At 40.6% G+C, this 14,166-nt stretch overlaps 1 protein-coding gene across 5 annotated transcripts in view; it reads left to right on the top strand.

Moving 5' to 3' along the window:
- The window catches only part of PKNOX1 (PBX/knotted 1 homeobox 1), a 39,437-nt gene that overhangs the window by 3,874 nt on the left and 21,397 nt on the right, over positions 1 to 14,166 (top strand). The window contains exons 1-3 of one of the 5 annotated variants that reach the window (XM_039729308.1): positions 779 to 988; positions 1,657 to 1,764; positions 10,355 to 10,434. The gene's annotated coding sequence lies outside the window, so the exon portion shown is untranslated. Of the gene's footprint in view, positions 1 to 778; positions 10,435 to 14,166 lie in introns of those variants that run through there. The other 4 variants (XM_039729304.1, XM_039729306.1, XM_039729305.1 and 1 more) reach the window with 4 other exon arrangements.

Consider the following 14,166-nt stretch of genomic DNA (forward strand, 5'->3'; position numbering starts at 1 on the left):
GCGGGTCCGCGCGGAGGAGGAGGAGGAGGAAGAGGAGGAGGAGGAGGAAGAAGGAGATGGGGGCGATGGGATGGGGGGGGATGAAAAGGAGGGAGGGAGGGAGAGGAGGCGACGCGGTGCTTAAAGGGGCAGCGCCGTGCTGGCCGCTCCTCGGAGGCGGCTGGGGGGGAAACGGGGCCCGCGCCGGGGGCTCCGGCGCCGCGGCAGCTGCTCCCCGCTCGCCTCCTCTCCGTGCCGCGATCCCGCTGCCCCTGCGCACCTGCCCTGGGCCGGGGCAGCGCGGGAAGGGCGGGCGGGGATGCGCCCCGCTTTGGGGATGCGCCCCGCTTTGGGGATGCGCCCCTCTTTGGGAATGCGCCCCTCTTTGGGGGGATGTGCGCCCCGCTTTGGGGATGCGCCCGGCTTTGGGGAATGCGCCCCTCTTTTGGGAATGCGCCCCTCTTTGGGGGATGCGCCCCTTTTTAGGAATGCTCCCCGCTTTGGGGGGATGTGCCTCTTTTTGGGAATGTTCCCGTCTTCGGGGGATGCCCCCCTTTTTGGGGGGATGCACCCCTTTTTGGGGATGCTCCCCGCTTTGGGGGATGCTCCCCGCTTTGGGGGATGCTCCCCGCTTTGGGGATGCCCCCCGCCTGCCGCGTTCGCAGAAAGCGGAGCCCGTGTGCGTTTCTCCCCGGTTGCTGCCCCCTGCTCGGTGTGACCCCGCTCTCCCTCGGGAGCGGACACCTTCCCGGCAGCCAGGCCCAGCGTTGCCGGTGTTTGCGCGGCCGCGGGTATGCCCCCCGCTTTGGGGATGCGCCCCCCGCCTGCCGCGTTCGCAGAAAGCGGAGCCCGTGTGCGTTTCTCCCCGGTTGCTGTCCCCTGCTCGGTGTGACCCCGCTCTGCCTCGGGAGCGGACACCTTCCCGGCAGCCAGGCCCAGCGTTGCCGGTGTTTGCGCGGCCGCGGTTAGGAGCTGAGACTTGACACTGGCCAGAGGCCCTGCTGGGGAGGTGTGTAAACAACAATAAATCAAGCGCTGGGTTTGTCCCCAAGTGTTGCCTCGGTGAGCCGCATGTCCCAGGTCTCATGGAGCAGCCCTTGGCTCCCACCACGCCGGAGTTGGTCAATTAACAAAATAACAATATGAGTAGTTAACACGTTCGTGTGATAATTCTCTGTATAGCTTATTGCTATTTTTAAAAATATAGTTTATTTAAGAAAATATTTTCTTTAGTTTTAAGTAGTGATATATAGTGTAATTTTAGAGATGGGTCACAGTATTAACTTATTTTTTTAATCTGCTGCTGCTGAAGTTTTTAGTCCCTTCTTGCAATTTTGTCTGAGTAAATGACTGGTGTGGTTTAGGGAGGCAGAATCCCAGAATGGTTTGGGTTGGGAGAGACTTTAAAGCTCATCTTGTTCCACCCCCTGCCATGGCAGGGACACCTTCCACCATCCCAGGTTGCTCCAAGCCCCAGTGTCCAACCTGGCCTTGGACACTTCCAGGGATGGGACAGTAAATAATTTACTCCTAATGCAAGAGACTCTTATCTGCTATGAAACCCTTAAAAGTGAATTAATTAGTGGTTTGTTGGCTTTTTTTTTTTTTTAAACACTTGCACTTAAGAGCTGCCCAGGCAAGATTGATTTTTTTTGTCTTTGCCCCTCTTTGGAATAGGTTGTGTGCATTCCATTAAACAGATCCCAGGAGCAGGCAGCATGGGCATTATGTTCTGGATGTTGGAAAACACTTGGGCCAAAATCCTGTGGAGAAAAGCAAGATGCTGTAGGTCACTCTCCAAGTATGCTAATATCTAATTTAATTTTTTTTAAATAAAAAAAAATTACTTTCTTAGTTTTTACAAAAAAACGCACGCTGATTAGTTCCCTGTCCTCTGAGGGGTGCAGTCAGTTCTTGGGCTGCCCGTGCTGTGGGGTTACACCCCTGTAGCTCTGTCTGTCTGTCTGTCTGGTTGGAGTGAGATGGCTTCTGCAGCTGGGTGCAGCCCTGGTCATCCCTGTTAGTGTGAATTTTATGGATTACACTGAACCAGGAAACAAGATGTGATTGTAGCAGAAATCCATCCTTAGGTGTATTTCCAGACTGTGTCATTGCTACAGTATCAAGCAAATGCATTTTGAGTGCAGTTTCTATCAAATTGCAGATTTATCCCTTTCTGAGTCTGTGTGTAATCACAGAATCGTTACATTCAAGTTTTCAAAAATTCTTCAAGGAAAAAAATCCCCCAAACATTTCACATAATCGATTCAAAATAATTCTGATTATATTTCTCATACATGTTCTGTCTTCAGTTTATGAACTGTACAGTATATTTATTTTGACTGTCACCACTTGACATATTTTCTTGTCATCTCATAATTAAAGTGTCCACAGGAAAACTGGAGTGTAGGTTTTACTGTGTTTTCTTTACATAATCTGCAGTTCAGTGGTGAAAGGCAGAGCTCAGGGTGCTGCAGTCACAGGGTAAAAAGGGAAAGTCTCAGGTAAAGTAGAGGCTCTTGTGCTGCACTGAGATTTTGGAGGCTCAGATAATTTTTCATTCATCTCCCCACTGGATTTTGGCTGTGCTTTTTTTTTGTTTTTATTCTGTTTTTATGTGTTTTGCTGGGCTGAAATTTTTTCCTGCTACCATTTCCTATGTGCTGATAGAAAAGCCAAGAATTCTTCACATTTTGATACATTGTTGTTAGGGTTGGTGGGACTTTGTTTTGCATTTGAAAATTTCGCTTTGGCATGTAAAAAGTCAAGCTGGTATTAAGTACTTAAAGCTTTGGTTTGTATTCTTAATAAAATTTGTAATATTTGGGTTAAATAAAAATAACATTTTAAAGCTAAATCCTTGCAATCTTCCATTATAGGACTGAAAGGAGTTTAGACTGAATGAAATATAAATTTAATTTATTTTAAATGCTTTAGTCTTATAAAACGCTTAGTCTTCTGGAAGCTGTAATTTTTATTTTCTAAAAGAATTTTGCTTTCCAACTGTATTTTTCTGTGCTGTAATAAAGCCCTGATAATTCTGATTTCTACCCCAGCACGTTTGGGAGTGTTCAGGAGCAGTTCATTTCCTGGACAAGAGTAACTCTTTGGTGCAGTGAAACCCTGGCTTGGTGGCCAAGGGTGAATGGTCACAGAGCCACCACTGTGGCAGTGGAACTGCCTGTTCTAATGGCCCTGTTAATGTCCTGAGTGGAGCAGTCCAAATTGTATTTCAGAATATTATGTCGTGGTCTGGCAGCCAAATGTTGCCTCTGCAAAACTGGCACATATGTGAAAGCTTACAGTAAAGCAGATTAATATTTTTATTTTGGTCTAAGTAAGACCAAATGCAATTTTTTTTTTTCGTGTGAAATTAAAAATGTTGCAAATGTTACTTGCAGCAGCAGCTGGTTACTTCACTTCTCACTTGTTCAAAGAGTCTGTAAGTTTAAAAATGAGAAGTCTCAGAGGGGTTTATTTTGCTACAGCTCAGTGCTGTGCAAAATGTAAAACAACGTACTGCTCTTCTAAGCAAGAGGATTCCAAGAGCAAGGAGAAAAAGCTGCTGATGGAGTTCTTGCATTTGCTTACTTGATGCCAGATGTTGCCACAATCTTTTACCCCAGACCATTTTAGGTCGTTGAACACTGAAATATTCACACTTAAGCAGGTTCTTCACTTTGTTCACTGAGGTGGTTTCATGCCAGAACTGTGGAACATGGGATTCATCAGGTAGATCAGGGCTGGGGTGGAAAATAAAATAATAAATAAAAACTATGGATGTGGAAATGCCAGTTTTGTTGTTATGGAGCTGTGGCAGTAACTTGGTTCCCCTGCCAGCAAGGAGGGATCCCACATCACGCATGGCACTGGGAGGCAAATGTTGGTGCTAGAAAGGGAAATAAAACTCAGATCTTGTTCTGGCATGGTTGGTTCTCATCCTTCACGGGATCACATTGTTTGGGGTTTGATGTGGCCACTGCTCCAGGCCGTGCTGTGCTCATTTTTTAATAGCTAAATGTACAAAAGAGGTATTTGCTGTTAAACCTGAGGGCTGTTTAAGTACACAGGGAGTCAAAAGGTGATTTTTGAAAATGGGAGCTGAGCGTGATGATCACAGAGTGTCCCTCACCTGCTGTGCCCAGGGATCTGCAGCTGATGGGAAATCCAAGCAAAAAGCAGAATATGGCAGCTTACTTCTGGTGTACTGAAAGAGGGATCTATTTCCTTTAAACCTCCAAATTCCAATTTTTATTTTAGTAGCGAGGTTTTGGAATTGCCTGTGCTTTTTCTTGATGGCAGAAGAAACTAGGAAGTGTGGCTATACTTCACATCCTGCTTGGCTTTTTATGAGTTACACAGCAAACAAAGCAAAGGGAAAAGGATATTATCATACTTGCTGAAAAGTAAAGTCCAAGCCTTTTATATTCCAAGGAAACAGAGGCAATTAGAGAACAGAAGTTGGATCTTTATATGTTTTTGACATGCCTAGAGAACAGAGGAATGAAAATGTGTGTGCTGTGTTGTATGATTTTGTAACTAAAGAACTTCTGGGTCAGTCTGTGATCACTTAATTTATGTTTTCTACCCAATTTTTGTGTGGTCTAGGCTATGATAGTAGCAATACCAGAAGGAAGATTACCTGATTATCTTTATTATTATTATTATTATTTTGAGGTGTTAATTTCAGTAGCTTAATTCTTAGTCCAGCTAAAATTTGGCATGATGAATATGTTTGAGCAGGGTTATTCTGCCAACTTAAAAATGACTCAGCATCTTGAGAATGAGTCTAAGTAAATATATTAATATATAAGAAAGGCAGGATTCTTCTTATTTAAGAGCATATCAGCAGTTGAGTTGTGGATTTTAGTGTTGCAGAGGGGAAGGGATCATAAGAATTCACATGGAACATGTGGCTGTTCTTTGAGAACCTTCAACAGACAAAAACCTTTTGGAAAAACTGCTTTATGTGGTACTGGGCAAATATTTATTGCCTAAATTACCTGAATATTCTGTGAGTGTCTCCCTGTCTGTTGGTCCTTGCATGTCACCTGCCTGTGCAGGCATCACCTGGGCCAAGCAGTTCAGCCTGATGCAGCTCACAGCAGTAGGTGAGGGATAAATTTAATCCTAAATAGTCTTTTTTTTTACCCCAGAACACTTAGGCAGCAGTCATAACTCCTGGGAGGATGGAGAGTTGTGTTTGGGAGAGGTGGGAAACAGGAGTGGAGCAGGAAAGGAAGAGTTTTTATTTCATCCTCACTTAAAAAAAAAAAAAAAAGTTCATTTTAAGACCTAAACTTAGTAGCAAAACAAAGTTAATTGTTCAGGTTTTCTGTGTCACTTTCATGTCCAAGTTAATGCTTGATTCATTAATGGGGTTGTTATTCCAGAAATCATTAAAGATATAAAAATTAAGTAATTGGCAAGGGAACATCTTGATGAATTGTTTAAATGCCAAAAATGTGTAGAAGACATTTTCTTATCCATTGAACATCCAAAGTCCATTTTAAATGCATGTATTATTTAAATAAAAACTCCTATTCACCCTTCAACTGTACTTCAATAGCATCAGGAATTCACCCCATCATAGAATAATTGGAAGCTTTTATGGTTTTATAATAAAAAGGTTGGAAAACATAACATATGCTTACACAAACTGCTCACGTTGTAAAGTATTCAATAGCAATAAAGGCAGAGAGACTGGTGGTTATTCTGTGTCTTCCTAATGAAACCACAAAGTATAAACACAAAACAAGATTCATTTCAGTCATAGTTTATTGGGTGCTGATGCAAATCATGATTCAAATAGGATTTCCTGTTGCTTTTGTTTAATTTGCCTGGAAGGAGATGGTTGCATGAGTGTCTCCAAAATGAAGACATTTGAGATGTACTCCTGTGTATATTCCAGAGGCTTCAGTGGCAGAGGGATGGATTTGTGTCTGGGACATGAGCAACCCTCTTTATCCATGTGGGGAATGCCAGAGAAATTGTGAGGCTGGTAGAGTTCTCAGCTTTTTTTTTTCTGTTTATTGAGTTGGTTTTGTCTTTTTAAAATGAAATTTGGTTTGAAAAAGTAATTAAATATCAGTAAGCAGGAGTTGTAGAGGATCAGTTCCAGCTGTGGAAGTGCTGATACACATCCTCTGGGATGTGAGGAGTGCTTGGAGTCTTTCCAATGCCACCCTCTTGCCACAGCAGCAAGGCAGATGTGACAGCATCTTCCTCATTTTTGAGTCCAACATGTTATGAAAGCACATTGGGTAAAAACTGAGGGCAAAAACTCCTTCTCTGTCCTGTAACAATAAATATGTGTGAGGATTCTCATGCTGGACGTATAAAGTCCTTCTGTTTGTAATGTTAAGAATACAGAAAAAAAAAGGAATCTTCATTTATTATGTGAATATTGGTGGTGGATGAGAGAGTGATGGGAAATGGTTTTGCTCCCTCATACCCTAATCCCTCAAGAGTTTTGGAACAATTAAAGAGGGAGGTTTCCTTTCCCCCAAGTTTTTGTGTTTTTCTCTTGCCAAAATTGCTGTTTAGTCCCCCAAATTCTTTACCATTACTTTATGGGGCTAATAAAGCGGGTCAAGTTACAGTGTGAATTGGGTAGGAGAAATGAGATGCTGCAGGAAGTTCCTTGAATTTGAGGATCTTTCCATAGTCAGAAGAATGAGGATTCTATTTTTCAGAAGGTAGGAGAACAACCTGAGGATTTCCTTCCAGAATTCCAAGAGCTATGCAGGATACCTGGCATACATCATTTTATGACTTTATTACTTCAGAAACATTCATTTCTAAATGAAGGATTGGGTAGAATTCCTCATCTTTCTCATCCTTGTTAAGAAGGACTGTGGTAAATTGGGATGACATGGAATCAGGAATGTGGCCCTTGATTTGCATCTTTCCCTAGAAATACACTGGTGTACACACCAAGGATGTGTGCAGAATCAGGAGCTGGAGTTCTTCACAAGACCCAGATCCCCTCAATTTTATTTCTGTTGTTGTGCCTGGAGAAATTCCTATGATCTATTCATTTTATCAGTTAACAGCATATGCAATTTTAGCTCATAAAGTGGCACATTTTTAATATATATTTTTTTAATTTGGTACTTGCAAATAGGAGAATTTATGGAATTAAATGTACCAAAAGCAGAGTTTAAACAAGAGCGAGTTGCTAAAGGAGCACAAATCTTGTAATGAGATGGTTTGGTGTTGGTGTTGAGATGCTGTGTGACAGTGTGTGGTGCTTGGGAGGTGTCCTGTGGTATGAATGCTTTGGATGGATTGTTAAGATCTGAGATGGAGGGATATGAAAAGAAGATGCTAGGAAAGATTAATGGGACAACAAAGCAGTGGATACACTGTTGGAGAGGCCTTGCTGAATAAAGTCACTATTACCTAGCATCTCTGTTCAAAATCTTACATGTAAAGAAAGGTTGATGGTAGCTTGGAGTGTAGCCTGTATTTCTGCAGAAATTCAACTTTAGTTGTGGATTTTAATTTATTTTTAATTTTCCATTTCTTAAAGTATAATTTGCATTCATTTTTTAATGTAATTTCATATCCATCAAGATTAACATATAAATAACTCTATTGCACCACCAAACAATAAAGGGAACAAAGTGACACAAAATAAATCTCATTTTACTGCAGCCCAAAATTGGTTTTGTGGCTTTTTAGGGCTTGACTCCCAGGGCAATTGACAGCAGAGCTGTTGAAGAGTAACTGAGTGGCTGCATCTGTGTGATGGAACTCCCTGAGGCTGGTATTATGTTCCTGGGCAGGAACATTGTCTTTCTTAAAAGTATAATATTCTAAATAATGACTGTACTTTTTAAGTACATGAGACAGAGGAAATGGAAATCGCCTTGGTGCTGAATGAGGAGAACAGTTTTAATAAACTTGTCTGCATCAACTTCATATTGATTTGTTTGTCTTAATTTTTGTGAATGACTCTACGTGGGCAGGTCGGTGGAGATGGAAATGAACTGCAGCAAAGGTGGAATGAATCCTGGATTTTGGCATGTGTGCTCTAGTTACTGCTTCATTATTTGAATCAATTATTACTATCATTATTTGGATCTATAAAAACACATGGATCTTAATGTCTGCTCATATTTGTTGATGTGAATGTCACAGGTCTTTGCTTCCTGTGCTGTGAAATGCAGAATGAGAGGATGACTCAAACGAGGGCCCTTCGTGCTTGAATGAACAAGTTCCTCTTTTACTTTGTAGTTAAAACCTCGGTGCTGATTCACTTTCCGAGAGACAAAGCAAATTGCCCTTTGTTTTGGTTTCACAGTTAGGTATTTTTATTATGATGGCGTTGCTTTCAAGCCTGTCTGCCAGAGGGATTAAAGGAAAACAAAAATTGGCAATAGCAAGTCCAGGTTAAGACTCCACAGTGGCTGGGTGTTGTCTCCACCCTGTAACAGGTGTACCTGCTCCCTCCTCCTTCTCCCACTGAAATGTGCAAGAACACATCATCATCTGCAAGCTCAGACCTCTCTTGCCTGTTGTGTTTTAGGGATCAATAGTATTAAATGTTGTTCAGTGTCTCTTTGAAATCAACAGTATCACTGCAAAATCCTCTGGCTCCTTCTCAGCCACATCCTTCCCTCTGCAGCATCTTTCACCCAGGCCTGCATTTCTTTAGCACCTCTTTGTTCCTGCCCTGGATATCCCATAAGCTGCCTAGAAATTTGCTTTTTCCAGAGTTTCAGCTGAGAGCTTTGCAGGCAAGGGCCACTTCTTCATACCCTGAATATTTGACTGACCAGATCTGGCAGCAGTGGCCCCATCAGTTCTTGGCTGCAGTTATTTCTGAATGCAGGAGCAGGATTTTCAGATTTGCAGTAGTCCTCCTTATATCTGAGCAGAGACACAGAATGGATAATTCATCTATTTATCTATCCTGATTTACCTGTCAGTGACCTCTGTTCTGAAGATGCCATGAATAGTGAGAAGTCTTTTATTTGAAAGTAGCTCAGTAGATTGAAGTGAGAATGAGTACCAAAATGCATGGCATGTGAAGAAGGGAGCAAGAGGGTTACACTGTCCTCAGAACAGAATTAAGAAGCTGCAAAAATGAGAGAAGCCCATTTTCTGAAGATACAGATCTTTGACAGTTTAAGGAAATGTGGTGAGAACTTTTAATGTGCTGTCTGCTTCTTGAACCTTCAAGACCAGGTGTATCACTTAGGGCTGAAACTCCTTTTTGGTCAGTGTTCAGTCTCTAACCAATGGCTGAAATTTAAACTGCCTTAAAACTCCTCTAATACCTTCTCTGCCCTGTTTAGAACCAGGTTTCACGAGCCAGAGATGGCATCTAGATTGAGTGGCTCTTGACATTTTGTTTTTCTGTGAATTTATCTGAAAACCATCACTTCTTGGAAAACAACACGTGCATAAATTTTAATTAATTTAAAGACCAATTCAAAGAACAATTTCATATTGCTTTCAAAAATGTTGGAGTTACTTTCTTTCTAGTTCTTATTGTGAACTTTATCTGTGTGAGAGACAGAGATAATCAGATTCAAGATCTCAGCTGTGTTTTAGCCATCATTTAATTTCTGGTGGCCTCTGTGCAACCTTAGTGTCTGGAACTTCTCCTGAGATGGTTTTTTAATGCTTTTCAGCAGTTGTGTTTTCTAAGTCTGTTTTCACAATCTTTGCTACTTTGCTACTTCACAATCCTTACTACTTTTTAAAAGTAGCTTCACTGTATCAAATGGGTGCTATTAAATGTAATTAAAGTAATTTTAAGTGGTAATTTTTGGAAAGCTTTTTTTAAATGGCCGAATAATCCTGTAGCAGAACCTGTCTTCACAGAAGACAGGATCCTAACAATGGCCCATTTCTAGCATCGTGCTTTGATTTTACCATGGATTGTATTCAAATGATTATGAAGGAGATTTAAATGGGGGGAAAATATCTCTCACCTTTCTTGATTTCATGCTTAATTTTCACAGCAATGGTGAGTTACTCCTATTTGCATTTCATGGTTTTGTTTTTGGGATGTGTCTTGTCTAGGCAGACAGACACTGAGCCAAGGAGTAAAATATGAAGGTTTAACAGCCTTCTGCTAGAGGTGTCAACAGAGACAAAGGTGAATGTAGAGAATGAATAGAATAAGATGAGAGAAAGATCAAATAATGGGATAAGAAGTTCAAGCGTGGGATAATGGGTGTGATTACAGATTATTAACAATGCAAAGATTTGCAAAATGTGCAAAAAAATTCCTGTCTGTTCATTAACACTTGATGAGGGAACCACATAGTAAAACAATTTTTAAAAAAATTATATTGAGTCTTAGAATGTTTGTTCTAAGGTGTTATTTTCTTCTGACTGTTTCTCTGTTGGTTTTTAGGTTTCTGTCTTCCACCTTGTACATAAGTGGGATCTCTGTGCTGGAACAAGATAATGTCTTCAACTCATTGAAGGAAAGGGGTGAGCAGCTTTCTCCTGGCCAACATTTTATCTTCTTTAGAAAACAGCGTGCCCTGGAAATAAATATCATCCTCTACCGTGTTGAAAGGGAAGCCAGTTCTAGTTGCTTTTCATGTGTCAAAGAGAATTGATTTTTGTTTCTTTTTAACTTGCTGTGTGAATGTAAGGATCTAATGTTACATAGCAAGTGCCAGGACTAAAGTTAAATGAGATTGAACAAAGAGCCATGCCGAATCTGCCAGTCATGCGTTTCTCCCTGAAGGACTTCAAAGAAACACGTATGAGGGAAAATTAGAAGGAATGATTACTTGTTAACAAGTCTGTTGGGTAGTTCCTTCACAACCCTAAGAGGCTTGGTGGTTAGGTCGTAGCCTGAAGCGTAACTATTTATATCTCTTACAAACATCTGTTGTAGCTTGTATATGTTAAAAATGATACCACTGATCTCCAGCAGCTCACTTGTACCTTCTGTTAACGTTACTGGGTGGTCCCTGTGCCCTTAATTATGAAGGAGTAAGTGGAACAAGCAAGGAGTGGAGTGATGAATGTTAAGTGATCACTTTGTGTGTATGTTTCAATCTCTTCTCTTACATACTCAACTTGCACAAGCTCTCCACATTTCTAATTATGATTAGCCCTCTTCATTTAGCTTCCTTTCTGCTTTACATTTTCCTTCCTACCTCATTTTATAAAAAGCTTCTTTCTTTTTTTTTCCCCTTTGCTTTGTAGACCGTGCTCTTTTATGAATTCCCTTTCGCCACAGGTATCAGTGGAGTTTCTGATTGCAGGTCATGCATCAGCTTCCAGTTACATGACCTTAAGTTTTTCCTTGGGTTTTCTACACACTTTACTTTCAAAATAAATAGAATGAGAGTTAGTTCTGTTCTGTGTGAAGCAGACCATCAGACTCATCCTCAGGTTATTTTTGTTATTTGTAAGTCTTTGAATATAAAACAAAAACACATTTTTCCCTCTGCTCTCAGTTTCTTTCACAGAGAATAATTGACATTTTGAAAGCTAAGATGTCCAGAAGTCATATATTGTTGGGTTCACCTCAAATACCCAAACACTCTGTGTCCTGAGGTAGGGTGTGCTGGTTGGGGATGGTCTGTGAGCTGGGAATGGACAGCCATGGGTGGGTCAGCCAAGAGCAGGGCTTGTTTGAGTGCACCACAACCACCTCAGAGCACGTCAGCTGCTTTCCATCACAGCCACCTTCAGCAGGGAGAGATGCTGTTCAGCCTGGCTGACTCGGTGTCAAAAGGATCAGAAACCATCCCCGTGGTGTGTGAGCTCGGTGGAGGAGCTGTGGAAGTAATTAGCTGTGGCAGTGATGAACATCTGGGAGCCATAGCAGCCCCATCTCTGTCTGCAGCCTGAGCATCTGCTGGGGCTGTGCCTGCTAACGAGCAAATGAGGGCATGAAACCCAAATCTGTAAATACCTCCTCCGTTACTTTTCTTAAAGTTTAACACACTTTGTTTCTTGCCTCTACTGAGTAATGAGGAAATGTTTCTTTTTAGTGAACAGAAGTAATTCCGCAGTTAATTGCCCCAATTTAAGTGTGTGATTAGCTCAATTTGTTCTTCTTGATTTGCAGTGGTTGTCTTCACTAAATCTCATCAGTTCCTATCTTGCCTAATAGCTCAATCTTTTTCTACAGTAATTATAAGTCAGAGGGGAAGCTCTTGTGAGAAATAAAGGAAATACCCATGTAGAATTCTTTCCAGTCATTCCCCTGGGAGAAAATATGGCAAAAGTCCTTCTAGATGCAATAATCTATGGATCTAGCTCAAAGCTGTGCACCTCCTTTCTTCTTTTGTGTGGCCTGAGGGCCTTCCAGATGTGGAACGTCTCTTCATTATGGAAATCTGTAAGGAGGGGTTAGTCCAGCTTGTCTTGTTCTCCAAAAATTCTTGCCATGTCCTCCTGTCTTTACCAATTTACATGTATTATCTTTGTGGCCTCCCTCTCCAGGTTTTTCTTCATGCCACAAATATGATCTTACATCCCTCTGAACTCTTAAGACTTTCTTCCTCTTCTACAACTTGTACTTTTATTTTCTCATTTTTGCCTAAGAATTTCATCTTTCTTCCACAGTTAAACAATTTCTTTAGCAGTGTTTTCTGTGGGGCTTAGTTTTAAAATAATCATTAAATAGTGTTTGCTCTTTCTTTGTTGATCGTTTCAACTGTTCTGCTTTTGTTTTGAGGGTAGTCTGGTCCATGCTTTGGATGTCACAGTCATAAATTAAATGTATGTCTTTTGAGGAGGAAGAAAAGCAGCATTTTCTACGTGCCTGTTCACTCTGTCAATAAAGACAGGCACTTGCATTGGCTGTCAGCTGCCATTTATGAAAGAAAATAAATGTTTAAACATCAGACAAATGCTTACAGGGCTGATGCTTCAGAATGTGTTCCCTTGAGGTATTTTGAGAGGTGTCTCACTTATTGTGGCAAATGCTGATATAGCTTTTAACATTAAATGATTTGTAACTGTAAAAAAAAATTAAAATCTGAAGTACTTCTATCAGTGAGTGCACTTAGGTTGTTGCCTTTGTATTTTTAATTTTGGTGGAAAAATCAATCGTGTTTTTGGAGTTTCAAAGAAAGAATACTGATGTTCTGTAAAAACAGATATTACCCAGTTTGTAGTGGAAGCCATGCTTACATCATCTTGGTGAACTTTTCTGGTCTTTGAAGCTGTTTAAAAAAAGATTTTTAAAATTGCACTCATACTTAGGAATTACACTTACTGAATTTGAGGAAGAGTAAGGCTTGAGGTTTCTCCTGAGGAGTTTGGTTTGTCTCTGTGCCTGAAACTGTTGTCAAAGAAAGGAACCTTGAAATTTGTCCTGTGTTTGCAAAATGAAACACTCACTTGGGACTGTTATAATCTGCAGGGGAAAATATCCAGAAATGTAAAAATTGCTCTTGAAAATGGTCATATGCAGTAGTGATATGCAATAAGGGAAGGACTTAAAATAGTTGAAAAATGTGTAGTGATTGAACACATTGAAAAAAAATATTGTTTCAGATCTTAAAGTGGTGAAAATTTTGAAACTTAGTTCTTCAATACTGACATAAGTGAAAACGAGCAGAAAGCCTGGAATTATTACCTGCATGTAATGTTTTTCAAGGCATGAGCTCTGACTTCTTTTTTAATATGGATTTTTTTAATAGCAGCTAAACATTAGCACTTCTATGTGTCAAGGAAAATTGACTTCTGTGTTAATAGTTACTGGTAATAGCTTAATGAGTTACGTGATTTCAGTTGTAATGGCTGCAGATCTGACAAGAAAATGAAATGTGAAGTAATAATTTGCTGGCTACACTCTATCTGGTGGTGGTGCTTTGCTAATTTATTTTTTTTTAATTATGGCATGTCTTAATTTAAAAACATTTAACTCATTTGGGCACCAAACTCCAGCTAATGCCTAAAGAGAATAACATGATACCTTTACTTGTGTTTAAATCCTATTGTAATTAATATTTCCCAAAGTATCAAATGTCTCTGACATTGAGAGTTCTGAATTCCTAGGTCCCTTTTGAAACTTTATAATCACGTGGGCCCAATTGTTTAAAAATTGTTTGACATTGTTCCATTCTTTGTTGAACTTTAAATGACTTGGATGGCAAATTCCTGGTGTCAGAAGTGATTTGAGGCTTGGTCTCTCAAAGTAATTTCAGCCCTACTTTAGAATCTGGGATTCACACCCAAAAGTTAACAGGG

Source organism: Passer montanus, unplaced genomic scaffold (genome assembly GCF_014805655.1).
Source record: "Passer montanus isolate IOZ18808 unplaced genomic scaffold, ASM1480565v1 scaffold69, whole genome shotgun sequence".
NCBI lineage: Eukaryota > Metazoa > Chordata > Aves > Passeriformes > Passeridae > Passer > Passer montanus.